The sequence below is a fragment of the Lissotriton vulgaris genome, chromosome 5 (assembly GCF_964263255.1).
Source record: "Lissotriton vulgaris chromosome 5, aLisVul1.2, whole genome shotgun sequence".
Lineage (NCBI taxonomy): Eukaryota > Metazoa > Chordata > Amphibia > Caudata > Salamandridae > Lissotriton > Lissotriton vulgaris.
Window position 1 is genome coordinate 1,211,958,711 of NC_141693.1, and position 21,049 is coordinate 1,211,979,759.

The window sequence follows — 21,049 nt, forward strand, 5'->3', positions numbered from 1 at the left end:
TGTTGAATAATAACACAATTTTTTACAGTTATTTACACGTAAATAGCTCACATTGTTCTAGAATCGCAGTGCTATCTCAACCACAGCCTGAAAATAGCTCAAAAATAGAAAAAGACAAAAATATTCGATGAAAGAGATCAGGTTTTCTTACATTTTCCATTTCGTAGTCTCCTCCAGGAGCCAGTTGACTCAACATGCCTATGCGCCATGAAATGTTGCATGAGATCCGCATTTTATAAATTGCGCCAATACATAAATATTAGTTTCTTCCCCAGAGCAGGGAAGGGCCGCTCTGAAGGAGGCAGCTGATGGGGGCCTGGGGTTGCTGTAAAAAATGCATAATCTTCTCTTTTTAGAAACACAATAGAGGGTGTCAGGGTCCTATGGGGAGGGTGCAGACGCGACGCGCATTGAATGCAGAGCAGGGAGGTAGCAAGGTGGGATGTGCTGACACATGCAGTACTGAGCACTGTCTTACACCATGTACTGGCCACAAAGGAGTAGTGCTGGTGGCAGGGGGGACTCTGGAAGGAATGGAGAAAGGGACATTTGGCACAGAAAGGGCGGCTAAGCTCGTATTCTTGCACCACAAATTACCGAAACCCAGCGAAGAAGAGCGAGGATGTTTAAATGGGAACACAGAGAGTGAATATCACTGTGCTGTATCATGGTGGAGAAATGTGGCTCAATGCTTAGAGCGGCAGACCCTGATGCAGAGGTCTAACCCGGGACCAGGGTTCAATTCCCTGCCTCGGCGGGTCTTGGGCTCAAAAATTTCATGGACCTGATAATTCCCGCCTCGGTGCCTATTCCAATCATGGAGTCCCACTCTGCAACTCTGGGCAGTAGCTTGCTTATTTTCCACAACGGCCCCCACAACGCTAAGGATGCCTGGGCTTCACCTTGGGGGTGCCCAGGAGTGGACGCATCACAGGGAAAGCCAGGATGGGTTCCACAGCGGTATCCAAGGTGCCCAGGAGTGGACGCATCACAGGGAAAGCCAGGATGGGTTCCACAGCGGTATTCGTACAAGCGCCTTGAGACCCTTGCGGGTGAGTAGTGCGCTATACAAGTATCAATTTACATTTACATGGTGGCAGTGATCCTGCCTTAAATGAATGCAATCATGTTGACTAAGGTGGTCTTTTTGTTGTACTGAAGCCCCACCAGTGTGAGCTCCAGCTCCTACTTCCAGAATAGGGACTTGAACCAGTCCATCTCCTTGTTGTGCCTAAGGGTGGGCGGAGTTCGCGGAGTGGGGCTTCGCGGAGCTACGCGAAGTGGGCGAGAAACTACGCCCACCTCCGCACTCCGCGTAGCCCCACTCCGCAAAACCACTGGCCGCCAGCCCCGCCACCCGCCTCCCTCCCGCCCTCCCTAAATACTTTAAAATAAAGGAATGCTATAATTTAAAAAGCACTTACCTTGCCGCCGCGTTCCCCGGGGCTCGTTATCTTCCGTCTTCCGTCTTTATCAGTAATGCGCATGCGCGGGCGGCCGCGCATGCGCATTTTCTCGTGAAAATGCGCATGCGCGGCCACCCGCGCATGCGCATTACTGATAGAGACGGAAGACGGAAGATAACGAGCCCCGGGGAACGCGGCGGCCAGCGGCGGCAAGGTAAGTGCTTTTAAAATTATAGCATTCCTTTATTTTAAAGTATTTAGGGAGGGCGGGAGGGCGGGAGGGAGGCGGGTGGCGGCCAGCTACGCTCCGTCTGCGGAGCGTGCGTAGTGCCGCCTGGCTCCGCCAGCTCCGCAAAATGCGGAGTGGGCGGCACGGAGCGTAGCTGGCCGCCCACCGCTAGTTGTGCCCCAGGTGTACAGACAGGGATTAGTGCCCTATGGATACCAATATTATGCTTTGGGGGTACAGTTGGAAACTATACATTTTTCACTTATTTCCTGAGGGCGTGCCTGCACATACAGAAACCTCCACTGGCCTGCCCTCAAACACCCAGCCGAAGGATGCTGTGTGATCATGTGATCAAGCAGTGAACAATGGGATGGCAAATTAGACAGGGATTCAGCCAATTAGCAGGTTGTGTCTTCCTCATATGTACGTAGCATGACAGAGGAGGCTTGCAGCGTTCTGGAAAACGTTTGGATGTGAAGTGGGGAAGAATGACTGCCAAGGTAAGCCAATAGGTGGAATCAGAGTTTTATGCCAAACTCTGCACTCCCAGCGAAGCGCAGAGTTGGAAAAACTCCACAAATTCCGCTGCCAGAGCTGAGTTAATGTCCCACCCCTAGGTGTTGCCCTCTCATAGCAAGCATTTGAGTAATATTTTATACATTTCCAATTCATGTGGTTAGCGGATCTTTTCTTTTGGCTATATGTGTACACCATATAGCATAGCAAAATATCTGCCTTTATGTCAAGAGATACATTTTGCACCTTCTGTCTTTTTCGTAATTGTACTGTAATTAAATATATACGTAGAAGGAGTTGAATATCTGTTATATACATTTTTTACATGTTAACATTTTGACATTATTTAAACTTATATGTATGGTGTGCTTTCAACTTCTTGCTTTGCTGAGAGTTTCATGTGTATTTCTCTGTTTTCAGCTGGCTGCATTTTCCTGTTGAAATAATAAAAACAAGTTTTGCTGGAAAATATGTTGTTAAAGGATTGGGAGCAGGGAAGTTTTATTTGTTTAATTGTTTAATTGTTTTTTAAGTTGTTTTTTAAGTATAGTTGCTTTTATTGTCATTCAGTTAAATTTGTTTGATGTTAGAAAAAAATAGGAACATAATTATTAATGTTATTATTTAGTGTATATTGCTTTTAAATTTAGTTAGTTAAATGTTGAAATAAATTACAGAGTATACTTACTTTGTTCTGTTGATGTTTATTATATTCTTACAAAGTTGTGGGCTCTGGCAGAAATCCTGCAGAGTTTCATTCTTTTTCAGTGTTTACAGTTTTAAAGGTCATTTTTTGTTAATTATTTGGCGTCCTATATATTGCTTATTTACGTGGTAGAACATTTCTATTGGTTGTTGGTATTTGTGATTTAATTCTATTGGTTGTTAAAGCATCTGTTCAATTGTTATCAGTTCTGTCTTTATTTAGAAAATTGTGTTTAACAGTGTATGTGGTATTAAATGTGTATAGCTATTAACAAATCTGTAAATGACAGATCAGAGAACCTAACCAAAGGGAAGGGCTTCCGCTAACTGCTCAAAACAATGCCCCAAAAATTAAGAAGAGAAAATACTCTTCTTGAGTCCCTTCACTCTCCAAGGGTTGCCCCTAGTTGACATGATTCATCACTGGGGACATTCCAAACAGATAGTGTCTGGGGGATGCGGCAACTTGCAAAACTACGAGGGAGCACTTTTTGTGAAAAAATGTGTAGTGCAGTGTTTAGGGGAGTGGTGATGATGATGCTAAAAATACCTAGCTAGTGAGTGATTCATTTATTCCTGCACCTAGTTGGTATGGATAAAAAGGGGTAATAGTAGGGAGGAAGTGTCATTTTTATGTGTATACTTTCCCTAGTATTTAGTCGACATGTTTCGAGGTGTCCCCTAAACCTCTTCTTTGGGACCACATGGAGACCAGCCCCATGCGTACCACTCCGTGAGAAAAACTATCCTATACTAATGAAATAAAATAATAAAGAACAGATGCACACCTAATGTGTGAGCACCAAATGTAATACATATGGTTGAAATCAAACTCATAGTATCTGTTCAAGGAGATAAAGTGACAAGAGACTAGTACATATTGCCTGTCCACCTCTCATGTGGGCAGGTCCAAACCATATGCAGTGCTTAAATCAATGCGTTCCTCTATAATTTGTTTTGGTGCCCTTAGTAGTAAAAATATTTAATTAGTGCTTGTATCCAATGTGACACCTTGGAACACATCGGACTACTCTATTGTGAGAAAGCATGGTTAATCGTTAAAAACATTGGTAATAAGAAAGAAACACTCATGAGAAAACATTACAGGACAAAACAAACATGTAAACATACTGTTCACAGTTTGTAATAACATACTTCTGTTTTGGCAACGCTGTGCCTCATGGAATTCCAGGGTGGAGGGGTTTGTCGTAACCCTAGAAGAATGTATATAATGTATTTGAATCAAGAGAAATAGAAGGGCCATGGGTAAATGTAAAATTCTGGTTAGTTATTCCCCATATTGTGGCCTGGAGGAAAAGAACAAGCTTTTTCAGGGATCCTGGGTTCCTCTTAGGGAAGAAAAGATCTTACTTGGCTCAGCACTCCTCCGTCAATGACACCTACTCGTACCCTGGCGGACCGCATACTAGCATGTCTTCAGCCCGATAGTGTTTAAATACTGGCAGGAAAAAGCCCAGTCATGCTTATTTGCAAGTAAAGACTAGACGGCAGTTGTAAGAAAATGCCCACCTTGTCGTAATTGGCCCGTCCGCATTAGCGATTAGCTGAACCTACACGTTGTCCTCCTTAACTTGGCTATATACGATAACGCCATTTTGAATGTTGCGGCGGCCATCTTAGATCATGAGCGGCCTCGTGGCCGACGTGCCCTTTAGTCCGTTGTTCGTTCCACTGACCACTCTTGTCTGCCCAGCAACAGGCTATTTTTAGTACTGGTCAAGCCGCACATGCGCAGCTCCCACTGACCCGTAGACCTTCAGGAATGTGCACCAAACTGACCAGCGGAGTTGTGCCCCCTCCAATGAGCTGGCAGTATTCCAAAACATGACCATATATGTCTCGAAAATGTGTCTTAACTTGTGCCGCCTATCTTTTATTGCCCCAAAAACTGTATATAAACGGGGTCACACCAATGTTCGGTGTGATACCTCTTGCATTGCCGAAGGGTGCTGTTTGAGTGTACCACCACCCCATGGGGTCTTAATAAACTTGTTCTTTGCCTTTTACAGTTTCCGTGCCAACAGTTCTTGAGTGTGAGTGGGTTATCTCCGGAGCGTGTAGGCCTTGGGAACCCCGAAATACTTCAATTGGCGACTCCGGTGGGACTCATCGGCGACTCGGATGCCCGAAGGAGAGGTCGTGACGAAGGCTTGGAAACCCGCCATGGGCGCGCGCTGCCACGAGTGACCCGAGTCTTGGCTGCCACGGTGTTTTTTCCTTTCCTTCCGATCTGACCTTCCAGGTGGCGCCGGTCTCCGACTGAGTCTTCGAAGTGTCTGCATCGCTGAGAAAGTGCCGTTTGGCTGATTTGGCTTACAAGACCTTGGCAGTTGGAATCTGGACATTTGAGAATTTGGTAAGATTTGTGTTCGGTAAGGTAGTCTTCGGACGCTTACTGAAATTCTGTGATTTGTGATCGGTGAGGTAGTCCTCGGACGCTTGCCAAGTCCTACGAACTTTGATTTGAGTTAGCTAACATTGTGAATTTGTGATCTTTGAACTTATATGTGTAGTGCACTTCACATAGGCAGGCATGTAGAGATGTTTCTCTAACTTTGTTTTTTTTCCTTTGAGCGGCACAATCGTGTGAAGAACTGTAAGTGCCATTTTGTCCGGTGTCACGCTTTCGTGATACTTTTTGAACATGCCTGTTTTCAGCACACTCCGAGGAATGTGTTGTCTTGGAGAAGGTACCTCAATTAGGTTAGCGGAATCACAGCCGGCTCCCCCAGAGGGAACACCAAATAGGGACATGTACATAAAATTTGGCCTTCCCCCTATTATGTACAGTAAATTATGGCATAAATACACCAAGGCCGATCCTGAATTGCAATGGCCTCTACACGGGTCGTATGATTTGAGTAAAATACAATTTGTAGAGCAATGTATGTTTCAACGCAGGTCTAGACAAAACATGTTTGATTGCGTGCGAATGTGGGAGAAAGCGGCGCGTGAGCGAATGAAGCGTGAGGTTGCCTTGGCGGACAAAGAGCAGCGCAAGGCTGCTCGGGATAAAGCTTTACAGCTTGAGGAAAAGGAGGCTCAGGAGAAGAAAGAAAGGGAGGAACGGGAACGTAATTTGCAAACGACTGGTCAGTTTCCTATTCGCCGACCACTTTATCCTGTCCTTAATAATGAAATTGATGATTTTTCTTTGTTAGATCGGTCACCGCCTCCGTACGTTACGCCGACGGCTCCAGCTGTGGAATCCGATGATGACGGACAGGATAAGTCGGGCAAGAAGAGTGTATCTGCTCTCAGGTTCACTACGGAGAGGTCCGCTCATCTACGTAGTTGGGCTCGAAAAGTGAATAAGCGTAGTGTTACTCAGGAGCAATTGGTATCAGAAAAGACAGGGTGGACGGATCTTGAATTGATGTATTTTCTGTCTACTTTGGCTGATGAGGTTATAGGCGCATATCGTGATCTTTCTGATACGTTAGAACCCAAAGCGTTGTCAGTGTACCGTGAAAATTTGACTAAAGGTGATTTTGATCTTTCAGATGTCGATGACCTGTTTGCGCAATTGATCAAGCTGCGGGATGAGACAACCCGATTGCGGGAGGAGCGGAAAAGGAGGCAAAAGGAGTCCAAATTGGAGAATAATGGGCAGGCCAGAGAGTGTTCTCTCCGTGGTTCAGATAAGAGTTCTGCGTTGCATGTTATGCCTATGCGTGAAGCTGCGCCTTTGTATGTTCCGCCGAGGGGGGAAGGTACGGATGAGGATAAATTATCAAAGGATGCGAAAGGGTATTTTGTGTATAATTGGGTTTACACTCCATGGAATAGAGCAGATGTCATGGCATTGAAAAATTCTTTACCTGATCTTCGGAAGAATCCAGCGGCATTTTATGAGGGGGTGGAGGGGGCTATATCGTCTTGTGTGATGACTCTCGTAGACATAGATTTGTTTTTTGGGTTGATATTACCACCTGATATGTGGCGGCAGATTCGTAAAAATAATGATGAAACGATATTGGGGGGGACATGGAAAGATTTAAATGCTGCAGATTTAGATAGGGAACCAGCATGTAAGCCCTGTCAGCTAATCCTAGATCTCCCGGCAGCTATCTTACATAAATTAAAAACGCTTGTTCCCTCCAAAAAGATTGATTGGACCATGTTAACGTCGTGCAAGCAGAAACCCGATGAAACGGTTTCAGATTTCTTTACACGCTTCGAGGAGGCCTTTCATGATTACAGTGGTCAATCTTTAACAGACGATACGGGTCGGCATTTGTTTGTAGATAAGTATGTAGCTAATCTCCTACCAGAGATGGCAAAGCGATTGAAGTCGAGTGAAAGTTCCTGGGCCACGGCGACCCCTGCGTCCTTGCTAACTATGGCTCAGTACTATGAGCGGCAGGAAGTGGAGGCTAAAGAAAGTGCAGAGAAAAAGACGAAGGAATTGAAAACGAAGGTGATGTTGGCGCAGGTTCGGGGAACACAGGGTAGAGGGAATGATAGAGGTAGACGAGGTGGAGGAAACGCATCGTATGGTCGTACGGACATTGCGGAGGATCAGTGTGCTTATTGTAAGGAGTTTGGGCATTGGGCCGAAGATTGTCCGGTACTTCGCGAACAGCGTAGTCAGCGTGGTCGAGGAAGTGGAAGGTCGAGAGGAGGTTATACTGGAGCGAGAGGTGGCGGAGGTGATCGTGGAAAGGTTGAGGAGAGGGGCCGTGGCCAGGGCGAACGGAACACGTTTGATAGACGGAATCAATATCAGATTTCGGAAGGAGAGAATGTGGAACACCAGGATTATGTGCATGCATAGGATTGCGTAGGATGGGGTAAGGAATCAGTTGAAGTGCCGGTAGATCAGCAAGGTCCATATGTCACAGCGGGTATTTTGGGTTCTACTGATCAATTTCTAGTCGACACAGGAGCTACTCGTAGCGCTCTGTCGAAAAACTTGGTTCCGAGGGCTCCCCTGTCTGGCGAAATGATTACGTGTGTAGGGTTTGATGGCACACCCTCCCCCAGCCCATTGTCCAAGCCCCTTGCACTATGCATTGACAAATACTTTAGCTTTGGCCAATTTTTGTTATCACCTCATACCCCAGACAATATCCTGGGCATTGATTTGCTTAAATATTTTCGAGCAACGATACGCTGCGCTCCAGAGGGAGTGCGGGTTATTCTGAACGACAATTAGCCTGACCCTGATGATTGCCCTGACCCTGACAGATTTTATGCCATTTTAGACATCCCTGCTTTGGCCTCTCTGCCGGACACGTTATGGGCGACCTCAGATACGGATGTGGGAGAGATGCGCATTCCACCAATACACATTACTGTTAAGGAGGGGGCCCCTCTACCACGAGTGCCACAGTATAAGATTTCGAAAGAAGGTGAAATTGCACTGACACATATTGTTCAGGACTTGATTTCTGCAGGGGTGGTGGAGGAGGTCCCTTATAATGTTTGTAACAGCCCTATTCTACCGATTCTTAAGAGAGACTCAGATGGCAAGATCTACCGATTTATTATTGATTTGCGTGAGATAAACAAAATTGTCATTCCTCAATACCCGGTGGTGTCTGATATCACGACTTTGCTTACTTTGGTTCCACCGACGGCCACCACCTTTAGCGTTATTGACTTAAAGAATGCGTTCTTTTCCATCCCTGTTCACCCAGATAGCAGATATCTGTTTGGTTTTACGCTCAAAAATAAATCGTATAGATTTTGTCGTGTTCCCCAAGGATATACTGAAAGCCCTAGCATCTACAGCCAGGCTTTGAAACGACAACTAGATTCCTTTAAATTGCAGTCCGGCGTTGCGCTCATCCAGTACGTGGATGACCTTCTGCTTGCCGCCGACTCCTATGCACAATGTGAACAGAGTACGCTTGCATTGCTTTCCTTTTTGGCACAAAATAATCACAAGGTTTCCAAGAAAAAGCTCCAATACTGTAGACCCCAGGTGACCTACCTCGGTCATCTGTTGTCTAAGGAGGGGCGTGCATTAACATCTGATCGAATTCAAGCAATTTTAGACACACCAGTCCCCCGCACGCAGAGAGATGTACGTGCCTTCATAGGGTTGACGTCCTTTTGTAGGCAATGGATCATGGGTTTTTCACATATCATAAAACCTTTGCTAGCATTACTGTCCAAAGCTACACCGATGCCTCTTGAGTGGACAGATGAATGTCAGAAAGCTTTTGAGCAGTTGAGGCAGGCCCTTTTTTCCGCACCCGTGTTAGGAACACCAGACTACACGAAACTTTTCACATTGTACGTGCACGAGAATGATGGGTGCGCGTTGTCAGTGTTAGTGCAATTACACGGGGATAAGCAGAGACCATGTGCATACTTCTCTGCCATTTTGGATCCTGTAGCACGAGGGAAGCCTGGGTGTTTTCGAGCGGTAGCGGCAACAGCAGTAGCCATACGACAGAGTGAGGGCATAGTGTTATCACACAAATTGTTGGTGTTAGTCCCTCACGCAGTAGATGCCCTGCTAAACCAAACAAAGACCCAATACCTCACGAGTGCACGACTTACAGGATATTGGGCTGACACTCCTAGCGCCACATATAACATTGAAAAGATGCACTACTTTGAACCCTGCCACCTTATTGCCCTATCCGGCCGAGGAGGGTCAGGAAGAAAAACATCACGACTGTGTTTTCCTGACTGAGGAACAGACAAAGGGTCGTGTTGACTTACAGGATGTGCCACTTCCTGATGTGGATGGGGAACTGTGGGTTGATGGATCGTGTTTAAGGCTGCCAGATGGTACGACTTCCGCAGCATATGCGATCACGACTCTTAAGACAGTGGTAGAAACAGCTAGAATACCACAAAAATCGGCTCAGGCAGCAGAGCTGATAGCTTTAACAAGAGCCTGCGAATTGAGTGCCGGATTATGTGTGAACATATACACGGACAGCCGGTATGCCTTTGGAGTGGCCCATGACTTCGGGCTTCTTTGGAGGGAACGCGGGTTTCTGACATCACACGGGGAGCACATTATGCACGGAGAGCTAGTGCGTGATCTCCTAAATGCGTTGCTTAGCCCTAAGAAAGTAGCGATAGTGAAGTGCAGTGCCCATAAGAAATTACGGATAAAGTGGGTCAAGGAAATGCCTTTGCAGACAGTATAGCAAGGCAAACGGCTATGTCCCGAACTAGCTCCCCCATGTACGTGGTACAATCACAGGCTGAGCGATGGAGTGATGCTAGAGCAGAGATACGGGATATTCAAAAATCAGCCACAGAATCTGAACTTGCGGCTTGGGCAGCAGATGGGGTACTAGATGACGAGGGTTGTTGGAGAAGCAAAGACATGGAGAAGTGGAAATTGCCTGCGGCTTACTTACAGGCGATGGTCCAGATGACACATGGACTGGCTCATGTCGGAGCTCTTGCAATCACTCGGCTTTTAACACGAGTTTGGGAACATCCCGAGATTGCGAATACTGCAAAGAGAGTAGTGCAGACCTGCCTGGTATGCTTGCAACACAATCCTGGAAAGGGGACCCATACTCTGAAAGGAGGGTTCGTTCCACCTTCTGCACCGTTTGAAGTGCTTCAAATGGATTACATCCAACTCGAGCGCTGCAATAACCTGAAGTACGTCCTAGTGGTGGTGTGTGCTTTTAGCAAATGGGTTGAGGCCTACCCCACGAAAGACAATACGGCTTTGACAACAGTTAAGGTGTTGCTTAAGGAATTCTTTCCTCGCTTTGGAGTTTGCAAATTTTTGTGGAGCGATAATGGGCCCCATTTTGTTGGAAAGATTGTGGAATATGTACTGAAGGGGTTAGGGATTCAGCAAAAGTTCCACGCTGTATTCCACCCTCAGTCAGCAGGTTTGGTCGAGCGGTACAATGCCACGTTGAAGCTTAAGCTGGCCAAAATTGTGGCGTCTACATCGTTGAAGTGGCCAGATGCTTTGCCGCTAGCACTACTATCTCTTAGATCAGTACCCCACTCACGAACTGGCCTTACGCCCTATGAGGTGGTGTTTGGCCGCCCTATGAATATCTGGGGGGTGCCCAAGCCGCGATTAATACATGATGTGCCTTGTGTTATGATGAATGATTATTTGGCACGATTAACAAATGATTTGCTCTCTATTCATCAACAGGTTCGACATGCGCTCCCTGACAACTCTACTGGAGAGGGCCACGATCTTCGTCCTGGTGACCATGTAATGGTCCGCTCGTTTGAGAGAGCAAGCAGTCTGGAGCCCAGGTGGAAGGGCCCCGAGCAGGTCCTCCTGGCGACCCGCACCGCAGTACGAGTGACAAACAGGAAGCGGTGGGTGCATTCGACACATTGTCGCCGTGTCTCTCCGGATCTGGTGACTCCTGCTGTGTTGACTGATTACAAGGAGATCTTGGAGAAAGAAAAGAGCCCAGCTGTGACGTCGGCCGAAGTGGAGGGAGCCTTCCCGGACCAATCTGCTACCGGAAGAGAGCGCTACGACCTACGTCCGCGATAAGAAGATTTTTGTTCCCTTTTTAATGACTGGTTGGTTACCGCTCCAGGTTTGTGAAACGGAAACCGGGAATTCCAAGGGGGGGGGATCAGTTCTGCCAGAGTAGCGACACCCGTCTTGGCCCGGAGAAGAAAACAACGGCTACCTCGGAGTTCAGCACCGCATTTTTCTTTTTTTTTAGGTATACACGTACGTGTATCTGAGACTATTTGTGAAAAATTTGTGAACAATTTGTGCCACTTGAGACTTTGCACGAACTTTCTTGAACTATGGCATCAACAGCATCTCGTGATAAGAAAATATTGGGTGCCTTTCTCTTTGTCTTGACTATTGTGGTGATAGCTGTTATAGCCTGGGTAGTCGAACTTGTGGTGCCTGTACGTGAACATTTGCTGCCGACTACCCCGGCACCGTCTGAACATTTTCATTTTACATTGCCTTTCCATGAAGAGCGCCATCGCCAAACGTATTTGAATAACAGCTTCATTCAGATTCTTCACCACACGCATAACATGACCAATACCTCTAATTGCTGGGTGTGTGGAATGTTGCCTGGGCACCAGAAGAGAGGGGGCACCCCACTTATTCCACTCCCGTTTTCGCACAATGGGTCATGCAACGCCTGGTACACCCTCCTTTTTACTCTGAGATGGCCAACTAAAGGGGGGGTGCTTTTCCGTTTGAATAAAGTATGTTCCCATGACAAGGATGGGCTTCCCCGGGCTGAGGGCACACGTTTCGAATGGGAAGAGTATAGGCCTGACAATGTATCTGCCCCACATGTATACAGCAATCAGCGAAATGTGAATGTATCTAGTGCTCATGTCATAAATGTCATTGCTACAAAAGCCGATTTATGTATCAGAAATAAGGGCACGATTGCAGTGGGGAAAAGTGAATGTAACATTACTCTCACGTTTGATAGCCCGAATGGCATTTCATTTGTTGCATCACGAAATACATACTTTATCTGTGGAACGAAGGGGTACCATCAGCTTCCAGTGGGGTGGTTGGGCACGTGCTACGTATCATTTGTGCTACCCCCTGTATTCATTGCCCCTCCGATGTACCACAACGATTATACATTGTACCATGATTTCGTTTTGAACAGGGTTAAACGAACTGTTGCCCTAGAGGACATTGACCAAACGGACACTGCGTTACAACAGTATGTGGATTTTAATCTGGGACTATTCTCTTTTGTGGGGGCTGCATTGAACAGCCGGAAAATCAGACGACTGACACGCGTTGTCGAGGCTGTTGCGAATGACACTGCCATTGCCCTGGGGAATATTACTGAGGAACTACAGATTTCCAGAATTGTCACCCTCCAAAATCGGATGGTGTTGGACGTTGTTTTGGCTGATCGGGGGGGCATGTAGAATTATCGGAAGCAGCTGTTGCGTATACGTTCCAGATAATTCTCCATCTGTGTATGACGCTATTTCCAAGCTACATAAAATAGCTGCTGAAATACACCCGGACAATGGAACTTGGACACTTTCAGGATGGTTCTGGTCTATGATTGCAACTTGGGGCTGGAAACTGTTGACAATTCTCTGTATACTTGTGGGAGCAATGTTTTTTATATGCTTATGTATTCAATGTGGCCCAGCCTTATGTTCAATGTGTCTATCAGCTTGCTTACCATCGAGGCGAGCTCTCGCCCACGACAAAATGATGCTGCACAAAGAGGTGACACAAATTATGTTAATAGACATCGAGGACGAACATCCCGATTATGTTCATTATGAGGTAGATTCAGCTAAACGCTAAAAGGGTCGTCTGTCGTAATTGGCCCGTCCGCATTAGCGATTAGCTGAACCTACACGTTGTCCTCCTTAACTTGGCTATATACGATAACACCATTTTGAATGTTGCGGCGGCCATCTTAGATCATGAGCGGCCTCGTGGCCGACGTGCCCTTTAGTCCGTTGTTCGTTCCACTGACCACTCTTGTCTGCCCAGCAACAGGCTATTTTTAGTACTGGTCATGCCGCACATGCGCAGCTCCCACTGACCCGTAGACCTTCAGGAATGTGCACCAAACTGACCAGCGGAGTTGTGCCCCCTCCAATGAGCTGGCAGTATTCCAAAACATGACCATATATGTCTCGAAAATGTGTCTTAACTTGTGCCGCCTATCTTTTATTGCCCCAAAAACTGTATATAAACGGGGTCACACCAATGTTCGGTGTGATACCTCTTGCATTGCCGAAGGGTGCTGTTTGAGTGTACCACCACCCCATGGGGTCTTAATAAACTTGTTCTTTGCCTTTTACAGTTTCCGTGCCAACAGTTCTTGAGTGTGAGTGGGTTATCTCCGGAGCGTGTAGGCCTTGGGAACCCCGAAATACTTCAACCTAGTTTCAGAAACTTGTTCGCATCATTTTGGGAGGATCATTTTCAGGGTTGGACAAGATGTTTTAAATACATTTGTGGCATTGTAAAACTGGAGGATGAGTAGATAATAAAATGTTGTCAGCATTTTTCGAAGTGATTACTGCAACTAAAAAAATACTATGACAAAAATAGAACATGAAAAAAATAGTATGCACCAAGGTTAATGGCCATTTCATTATTGGCAAGGGTCGTGTGCAATATTGGAAGTAAATGCTTGAATTGGCCCATCTAGAATATTTAGTTAAAGATTGTCGATTGAGGTGTGGTTAGTGTGGTGTGAACCTGAGAAGAGAAACTGCACTAAAGCTTCATAGATCTAGGAACCCCAATTTGGATCTGCTCATGGTGTGTGTGAATTTTAGGAATGGGTCCTGTAGATTGAGCCATTGCAGGAACTGGCTTTCTTCAGATTCGTCGCCTTTCCATTCCATAAGGACATCATCAATGTACCTCTTCCATTCCAGTATTTTTTTTCGGTGTGGGTTGTTATCTGAAAAAATATTATGTTCTTCTGAGGGCCTGATTCTGATGCAGTTAGGAAAGCATTCCCACCTAGGGCCTGATTCTGATGCGGTTAGGAAGGCCTCCTAATGGCATTTGCTCCTTCCAAATTGGATCGGAAACGTGTCTTCCCGACCCAGGGCCTAATTATAATGGGGTTAGGAACATATGCTCCCATTGAAGTCAATGGGAGTCCAACCAAATTGTATGTGGAATTATCCGAATTCATCGTACTCCGTCAGTTGGACTCTCCAATCCGCAACAGAATCAGGCCCTATCAGTTGTATGCTCACACACCTTTGCCTACCTTTACTAGTGCTTCATTGCGGGCGAATGTCTCCTGATGATGAACTCGTTTCGTTTTTTAAAACATTCGAATTGCTCATATGCAGTGGGGCAAAGTAAATTCCGTAGGTTCTGCCGGTTCTTGATGGAGCCGTTTTGCAAAGACAAGGCTCTGATTGGCTATTCACGTAACCAATAGCGAGCGCGGTAACACCAACTCTGACGATGCAGACCTATCAGTTGTATGCTCACATACTTTTGCCTACCCTTACTAGTGCTTCATTGCGGGCGAAAACTACTCTCTTTCTGGTCCGCTTGCTCTTGCCGGCTTTAGAACAGTATGGCACTGGGGCACGCCTCTGGAAGCTGTAACTATTCACTAGACACTTCCTCTGTGGTCCGCAGGTATTTAAGCGGCCTGTCCTGTCCATCATGTTACCTTCCCCTCAGCTCAGTAGGGGTCCGAGGTACCGACGGACATGTGGGTGTAGCGGCTTACGGTACTATCAGAATAGGCTTTTGGAGGTCCATTTACTCTGAGTTGTTGGGGGACTCTCTACTGCAAATTACATACTCTTCCCTAGCACTTCTGGTAGGACTACCGACCCCTCATTTAAGATCGGTCTTGTTGGCGCTTCTTTTTCGTTCTACGCCTTGGTTACACATTTATAACCGAGTACCTCAATTTAACCATTGGTTATCAGGTCATTTAATCCATGGCGTGGGACTAAGTCAAGAGTGCTTTTCCTGTTGAGCTCAGTGGGCGTTTCCCTAAGTACGATTATATAACATCAAGGCCATTTTTGAACTATTCGGATACTTGTGGATTTGCAACGATATAAATGCCAAGCGGCAATTTTGTATGTGCTTTTGGTTTTAACAACTTTTTATATTTAATATCATCGATCATCAGATGGCTAGGCTAGCCGAGATCGCTGTCTTTTTTCTGCCCATCTCGACACCAGGAGATATCCTTATGAAGTGGATCTATACCAAAAATGTGATTCAAGAGTATTTATGTTTCCATTTCTTCAGAGCGGGGCCTCATTACCTGAGCGAGTGCCAGGCGAAGTGAGGCCACTCCCAAGCAAATTTTGGGTGAGTGATCATACAATTAATAATAAATGAGCAATGTCTTGTTGGCTGTTATATGTCTTCATTTCTAGGAGAAGATTTTTTACAACCATGACTTCAGAGCCTACCATTTAGTACATCGCCAGATGGTAGGTCAAATTATCCATGCATGGTATTTAGTTCTCATTATATTTTTGTCACACTTGCAGTAGTGTTTTTGTCATAGGTCCTGAAGAAAGCCATTATTGGCTGAAACATGTCGACCAGTTAACTTACCAACGGATAGTAGTATTTGTTGAAACACTATCTACACTCTGTTTTTAACCTTGTCATCATGGTGACCGTCATAATAAAATTTGTTCTTAGACACCATGTTAGTCAATTTTAAAAATCACTTTTTCTACTAGCACATATTCTTTGAGCACTGCAACTTTTTCATCACCCACAGCTCTTAACACAACTGTTCTTTGGCTTTTCATCACTGGTGGATCCGATACTAGGGTTTCCTCACGATACTTGCTAGTGAGTAACCTAGTGGATACCAGTCTGTACTTAAAAATCCCAGATGATGAAGCTCCGCCAATGGGTGGGCTGATGGGTTTTCTTCCTTTTCCTCTTCTCACTTTCTAGTTTATACACACACCCTTCATGAGAAAGCAGACACTCTCTAGCCTGTAGCACCCCATTTGTGTTTTTTGCAAGTTAGATTAGGGGATAGGGTGCACTTAGGTCATTAAACTATTTTCCCATTTAGACCCTTCTTTCACGTTGTGTTTTCTTGTTTTTTTGGGGTAAATAATGTAACATTAAAAAATTTTCAAGTTAATTTATAAACTTCCTTGAAATAATTCATTTTTTTAAATCTATTTATTTATATGTAGGATATATTTTAAATTTGTATTTCTTTTGTAAATGTGAAATTGGAGAATTTTTATGTGTTATTGCGATATTTAAGAAGCGGATATTCTCAGTTTTGCTATTTTAATTGCTATGGTTATTTAATGATGACGCTGTTTGTGAATTGAATATTAGTAAAATCGATGTTTTTCATGGCAATATTTTTTTTGCCATATTTTTTTGACAATATTTGTGTATTTTTTTATTAAGTAAAGGTTGGCAATATTTTTGTCAACATGACGATAGTTTTGTAGGTTAATATTAGTAGTGATATTATGTCAATGAACCTTATACACACCGGGGTTAGAGTGCAGTTGTGCTTCCCTTGGGCCTAGAGAGACCAGTGACGTATCAAGAACAAGTGTAACCTGTGTGAGAAAATCAAATCTGCAAGTTCTGAGAAGATACTTGTACAACTTATGGGTCATCAACAATTGTCGTATTACTCTGGCTCAGATCAGAACCAGAGCCAGATCTTTTGTCACCATGTAGTGCCAGTGTAATTACATTTCTCTCCAGAGGTAGGATTAAAGCCTCCAAAAGGACCCTTGGCACCCGAGGAGGAAAGGTGTGTGGCTAAAGAATCAATTAATCAGCTGTCACACTCTACCATGGGTGAGGCTGCCCAGGCCCACTGAACAAAGGAGGGAGCCCAGAGCTCTGGGGCCAACTATGGAGGGAGTTCCCCTCTTAATATTCAGTGAGAAAAGCCCTGAAAGTGATGTCAGCAAAGGGCGGAGCTTAGGTAAACAGAGAATATGTGACTAGTGACTTCTGGATGACGCCAAGTTGAACTGGACCAGCATGCTGTGCAGGAGGGTTGGTACAGTAGTGGAGAGGAGACATCACACCCTAGGATTGGCCGGGGTGCCTGGATTTTGGAACCATACACTCCCCTTTAAAAACTCTTGCACCAGGAGGCGACTCACTCTTGTTTGGTGTTCTTCGCCGCTTCGATGCTGGGTCCTAAGGCTGTCTTGGACAATTGTAAGAAAGAAGCCCATGATGCGCAGAAGACTCTGCCCAGTTGACCCCAGGACGAATGCATCTCCCCAGAGACGATTGAAGCTGGCCCCTTACACCCGCTTCTGTGGCCAGATACAAAGACCCATAGGAATGCTCGTGGAGGGTCTCTGGTTTCTTGATGTCCCTTGACAGGGGCTTGCTTCTGGTGCTTTAGGAGTACGGAGTGGACTCTTATTGGATTTTACTGTTGGGGATCCGGTATCCTGGGAATTAGTACGCCGCTGCTGTGGTAGGTCCTGGTACATCCAAACTTGGTGGAGAGGCAGATCTGACCCTCTGGAGCTGTTGCATCTCTTCTTGCTTTGGTGTTCCACACTTGTAAAGGTCCTACTCGTAAATCCCTTTCTGAATAGCAAAAAATTGTAAGCCTACACAAAAGTGTAAGCTTACTTTTGTGAATCAGGTTATATATTGTGGCCCATAACTTGTTACCAAAACAGGGGGCATTCCATGCACCTACAAGGCTGCATTCAGTTGCTCCCACCAGCAACTAGGATATATCATGAAATAACGCTAACTGAATGCATTGAAGGGAGGTCCAGCAGCTACAAGGAGATCTTCTCAATCATCAAGGAATTTACCACCCCTTTGGATTCAAAAAGCAGAATCACCCCTCCCAAGAACTCTGCAATGAACAACTTTGGAGCAGCACCCAACATCACCACACTTAGCTGCATCATCAACACCTCCATCACATCTGCCACATTCGTATCTAGCGGTCAACACCCTCCGCAAGAAGACATCGGCCAGCCCAATCCAACTGAGAAACTTCTGTCTGATCTCCCTAATCTCCTACCCAGCCAAAGTGATAAAGGTGGCTTGTAAATTGCTTTTTGCTGGCCTTCTCTAACTGCACCACCTACTGGACAACACTCAATCAGGATTCACAAAAATCACAGATACCAAAACAATACTCATCACAATAATCTTAGACTGAGGAGAAACAGCAGGTCTCAAATTCCGGGAACTCTCTGTGGCATTCGATATAGTATCCCACAGCATACTCATCTAAAGACTCAGTGAAATCAGAATACAAGGACCTGCACTCAACTGGATCTACTCCTTACTCACGGGAAGAACCCAAACTGTCAGGTTGCCCCCCTCATATCAGAGACCAAGAACCTGCTCTGCTGAATCTCCCTGGGATCGTCTCTCAGCCCGATTCTGTTCAATGTCTACATGGCACCACTCACCAATATCATCCAAGCTCAATGCAAAACCATCCTCTCCTACACAGAGGTCACCTAAACTCATCCTCTATCTGTCAGAAAAGACAACCACTACTGGAGTTAACTTATCAAACTGCTTGACCATGGTTGCAGAGTCGATGAGAACCAACTGCTTGAAACTCAACTCTGACAAGATGAAAGTACTGGTCTTTGGAAACAAGAACACTCCAAAAAAATGTCACACTACCTAGTGGCTGACAGAGCCAGGAAAAACACCCACCAATCATACAATAGAGCGAGGGTTCAACCTGAGCAAAAAGCTTGACATGACGACATAAGTCAATTCAGTGATCGCTGCCTGCTTCCACATCCTAGGTATGCTACAAGAGATATTCAAATGGATGCCACTCCACACCAGACAAACCATCACATACGCAATCATCACAATCAGACTTAACTTGAAAAAGCACTCTACACTAGAATCTCCAAGCAACTGATACAGAGGCTTCAGACCATCCCAAAGGCTGCTGACGTATACTTAACCTCCTACACTGCACCCACATCTCACCATACCCCAGAGAAAAACACTGGCTCACAATTCACAAATGCAGCCAATTCATGCTTCTCATGCACACATCCAAAACTTTGCACAACATTGGCCAGCATACCAGAACAGCTGCCTACACTTTTATCCCACCACCAGGTATCTATGCTCAGTCTTACACTCAATTGCACACACTGCCTGCATTCACAAAAACAGAGGAGGCAGCTTGTTCTCATACATCACACCCAAAGCATGTAATGACCTCTCACAAAACATCAAAGCCTCCTCCTTGCTTCTAGAGTTATGCAAAAGGCTGAAGACCTAACTGTTCGAATAACTCCACGGGGCCCACACTTCTCCACATCTGCTAATGCGTCTGATTAACCTCTCGGGTGATTAGTGCGCCATACAAATTGACATAACATAAAAAATAACATAACGTCACATGGAAATAGAGGATACATTTGATGAATGTCCGCTATCTCTGTATGACTAGGAACTTCTTTAGTCTGGTAAAATGTGTCTCTTTGGTTAACATATCTCCTACATCAAGAACCGTGGTGTAGAAATTAATTGGTTCTACTGCTAAGAATTTTAAATTGGGTAGAAGAAAACAAAATCCTTACTGACTACCAGGCGGGTTTTAGAGTGGGAACTGGGACAATCTAGCAAGCTTTTAGGCTTATGATGGTCTATTGGAAAGTTGTGGTGATAGGCAAGGGCAGTCTTTATCTTGCGTTTATCGATTTAAAGACTGCCTTTGACCTTGTACCTAGGGAGACCTTATGGAGCGTACTGGCCGATATGGGGTTACCGCACTATTTGCTTGTATTACTTGTTAGGTTGCACGAAAATAGTTTTGCCCAGATTAGGTGGGGCCCAGGGGGGGAAAAAACTAATAGTATCCCGGTAGAGAGAGGTGTCCGCCAGGGATGTGTGTTAGCTCCCACCCTTTTCTCCCTTTACATCAATGGGGTGGTTGAGCATCTTCGGAAACATCCCTCAGACGAACCATCCCTGGCTGGCGAACGCATACCAACCCTCCTCTTCGCGGATGATACGCTTTTAATATCCAAAACCCCAATAGGCCTCCAAAGACTCCTAAATAACTTTCAATCTTTCTGTGCTAATCGTGGCTTGGTAATCAACAAAAGTAAAACAAAATATCTTGTACTGAATCCTCCCAAAAAACCAGTCCGCTCTCCTATCTTGAATGCTGAACCCCTGGAGAGGGTAGAAGTTTTTGACTATCTTGGGATACGCCTTTCACATAAAATGGAATGGACACCACACTTGGACAAAATGCTTCTAACCCATCAGAGAATAACAGGAGCTCTTCTGAAAGAACAACGCTCCTGTAAAATAAGACCTATAGCTACAGTCCTAGAGATCTACTCGGCCAAGGGTGTCAGCTCTGCTCTTTATGGGGCCGAACTCTGGGGCTCATCCATTTCCGATGCTCTACCAAGATCCGAGATGAAATTTTGTAGAGCGATTATGTCTCTACCGCAGGGAACTCCCACGATCCCACTAATGTTGGACCTAGGATGTCGCCCAATTGATGACCTCGCTAAATTTCGTCCACTTTTGCTATGGGCGTCTGTGGCGTGTGGAGGAACTCAGCAAATATGCTCAAGGCCTTGCAGAAATCATGTCATTACCAGGGTGGCACAAAATTAAATGGTTGAGAGACATGAAGTTGCTGCTAGCCAATCTGGGCCTAAATGAAGCGTGGATAAATAGAACTTCACCCCCGAAGCTAACGCTCAAGAAACTCTATTGGGACTGGATCTCCACAAAAAGAAATACTAGTACTAC